The sequence below is a fragment of the Triticum urartu genome, chromosome 1 (assembly GCF_003073215.2).
Source record: "Triticum urartu cultivar G1812 chromosome 1, Tu2.1, whole genome shotgun sequence".
Lineage (NCBI taxonomy): Eukaryota > Viridiplantae > Streptophyta > Magnoliopsida > Poales > Poaceae > Triticum > Triticum urartu.
The window spans coordinates 362,187,167-362,191,037 of record NC_053022.1 but is presented as its reverse complement, the minus strand read 5'-3'; positions in this window follow the sequence as shown (position 1 = coordinate 362,191,037).

Genomic DNA, 3,871 nt, shown 5'->3' with positions numbered 1-3,871 from the left:
TAAATTGCTTGCTAAGTATGATGTTAATCATAGAATTGCATCTCCTTATCACCCACAGTCTAGTGGTCAAGTAGAATTGAGTAATAGAGAGCTTAAATTAATTTTGCAAAAGACTGTTAATAGATCTAGAAAGAATTGGTCCAAGAAACTTGATTATGCATTATGGGCATATAGAACTGCATATAAAAACCCTATGGGTATGTCTCCGTATAAAATGGTTTATGGTAAAGCATGTCACTTACCTCTCGAACTAGAACATAAAGCATATTGGGCTATTAAAGAGATCAACTATGACTTCAAACTTGCCGGTGAGAAGAGGTTATTTGACATTAGCTTACTTGATGAATGGAGAACCCAAGCCTATGAAAATGCCAAACTGTTTAAAGAAAAAGTTAAAAGATGGCATGATAAAAGGATACAAAAGCGCGAGTTTAATGTAGGTGATTATGTATTGCTATACAACTCTCGTTTAAGATTTTTTGTAGGAAAACTTCTCTCTAAATGGGAAGGCCCTTACGTAACCGAGGAGGTCTATCATTCCGGTGCCATAAAAATCAACAACTTCGAAGGCACAAATCCGAGAGTGGTGAACGGTCAAAGAATCAAACTTTATATCTCAGGTAATCCCATAAATGTTGAAACCAATATTATTGAAACCATAACCCTGGAGGAATACATAAGGGACACTTTCCGGAACTTTTAGACTCCAAAAAGGAATAGGTACGTGGTACGGTAAGTAAACCAACTCCAAAACAGTTCTAATGGCAATTTTTCTCCGTTTTGGAATATTTAAGAAAATAGGAAAATAAGAAGTAGACCAGAAAGGACACGGGGCTTCCACGAGGGTGGAGGGCACGCCCTACCCCCCTGGGCGCGCCTCCTGCCTCGTGGGCACCTCGTGCGCTCTCCGGAATTCGTTTTCTTGCACGATACTTCTTTTGGTCAGTAAAAATTCATTATATAATCTCCCAAGGTTTTGACCACCATATCGCGCAAATATCATTTATCTTTGTTTCGAGCTGTTCCTGCTGCAGATTAGAGAAATATGTCGTCCCAGGATTCGGAAGGAGAAAGCTATGTGGTTGATTACCTTGCAGATCCTAAGGTCTATGGGGACGTGGAGCATTGTGGTTGGACTATGGAAGAAGAAGAGGACTATGAACCCAAGGGAAAGGAGGAGACAAGCTCAGATGAAGGTGAAGTCCCATTACCTCAACCTGGGGACATGCATGTGGAGTTCAAAAAGTCAAGCCTCCCAGATAGAGCAAAGAAACCTAAGATCGAGTTTATCCCTTTTCGCCTCTTGCAGGAAAACAAACAGGAATTATGCAAGAAGATATTAAGCCTTGAGCAGGAGATCGATGACCTAAGGGATCAAAATTCTGTCCTCAAACACAAATTAAGGAAGAAGCCTACGCCATCAACAAAACCATCACCTTCTTCACCAACAAAGAAGAACTGAGCAACAGGTATGGGCACTCCCCTTGGCAACTGCCAAGCTTGGGGGAGTGCCCCGGTATCGTATCACCATCACTTTTACCTTTACCATTTTTCTTAGTTCGATCCTTTTGATAATATCTTGATCTAGTAGAATAAAGTTTTAGTATGATCTAGTTGTGAGTTTTGCTTTATGATCTTCCTATGTAATCGAGTCCGTGAGCTATATATAATAAAGATTAGTGTTGAGTCAAGGGCTTGATTATTTTGGTATGATCTTGAGGGAATAAAATAAAAAAGAGAAAGAATAAAAAGAAATAAAGAGATCATATAGATCTTATGGAGAGTAATGACTTCACATATAAGAGTATGATGAATAAAAGTTGTTGAGAGTTGACAAACATAGTTTTGGTCATCGTTGCAATTAATAGGAAGTAATAAAGAAAGAGAGGTTCACATATAAATATACTATCTTGGACATCTATTATAGTTGTGAGCTCTCATTAAAATATGACATGCTAAAGAGTTGACGTTGGACAAGGAAGACAACGTGATGGTTTATGTTTTCTTACATCTGACATAAATTATATTGTCATGGTTCATCCAACGTGTTGAGCTTGCCTTTCCCTCTCATGCCAGCCAATTTCTTTGCACCAAGTAGAGATACAACTTGTGCTTCCAAATATCCCTAACCCGTTTTGCCATGAGAGTCCACCATATCTACCTATGGATTGAGTAAGATCCTTCAAGTAAGTTGTCATCGGCGCAAGCAATAAAAATTGCTCTCTAAATATGTATGATTTATTTATGTGGAGAAAATAAGCTTTATACGATGTTGTGATGTGGAAGAAATAAAAGCGATGGACTGCATAATAAAGGTCCATATCACAAGTGGCAATATAAAGTGACGTTCTTTTGCATTAAGATTTTGTGCATCCAACCATAAAAGTGCATGGCAAACTCTGCTTCCCTCTGCGAAGGGCCTATCTTTTATTCTTGTCTTATACTTCATGCAAAGAGTCATGGTGTTATCCACCTTTCCTTTTTACATTTTATCCTTTGGCAAGCACAATGTGTTGGAAAGATCCTGATATATATGGCTAATTAGATGTGGGTTTGCATGAACTATTATTGTTGACATTACCTTTGAGGTGAAATGTTGGGAGGAAAAACTATAAGCCCCTATCTTTCTCTGTCTCTGATTAAAACTCCATACCCATAAATATTGCGTGAGTGTTAGCAATTGTGAAAGACTAAATGATAGTTGAGTATGTGGACTTGCTGAAAAGCTCTTATATTGACTCTTTCCTATGCTATGATAAATTGCAATTGCCTCAATGACCAAGATTAGAGTTTGTTAGCTTTCAATGAAGTTTATGATTCATACTTGAAATTGTGATTGAATTGTTACTTTAGCATAAGAGATCATATGACAAAATATATTTATGTTGATGTTCTAAGAATGATCATGATGCCCTCATGTCCGTATTTTATTTTTATCGACACCTCTATCTCTAAACATGTGGACATATTTTTCGATTTCAGCTTTCGCTTGAGGACAAGCGAGGTCTAAGCTTGGGGGAGTTGATACGTCCATTTTGCATCATGCTTTTATATCGATATGTATTGCATTATGGGTTGTTATTACACATTATGTCACAATACTTATGCCTATTCTCTCTTATTTTACAAGGTTTACATGAAGAGGGAGAATGCCGGCAGCTGGGATTCTGGGCTGGAAAAGGAGCAAATATTAGAGACCTATTCTGCACAGCTCCAAAAGTGTTGAAACTTCACGGAAGTTATTTCCAGAATATATAAAAAATATTGGGCGCAAGAAGTACCAGAGGGGGGCCACCCACCAGCCACGAGGGTGGGGGCGCGCCCTACCCCCCTGGGCGCGCCCCCTGCCTCGTGGGCCCCTTGGTGGCCCTCCGATGCCCATCTTCTGCTATATGAGGTCTTTCGTCAAGGAAAAAAAATCATAAGCAATCTTTGGGGAAGAAACTCCGCCGCCACGAGGCGGAACCTTGGCGGAACCAATCTAAGGCTCCGACGGAGCTGTTCTACCGGGGAAACTTCCCTTCGGGAGGGGGAAATCATCACCATCGTCATCACCAATGATCCTCTCATCGGGAGGGGGTCAATCTCCATCAGCATCTTCACCAGCACCATCTCATCTCAAACCCTAGTTCATCTCTTGTATCCAATCTTTGTACCCAAACCTCAGATTGGTACCTGTGGGTTGCTAGTAGTGTTGATTACTCCTTGTAGTTGATTCTAGTTGGTTTACTTGGTGGAAGATCATATGTTCATATCCATTATGCATATTAATACCCCTCTGATTATGAACATGAATATGCTTTGTGAGTAGTGTTTGTTCCTGAGGACATGGGAGAAGTCTTGCTATTAGTAGTCATGTGAATTTGGTATT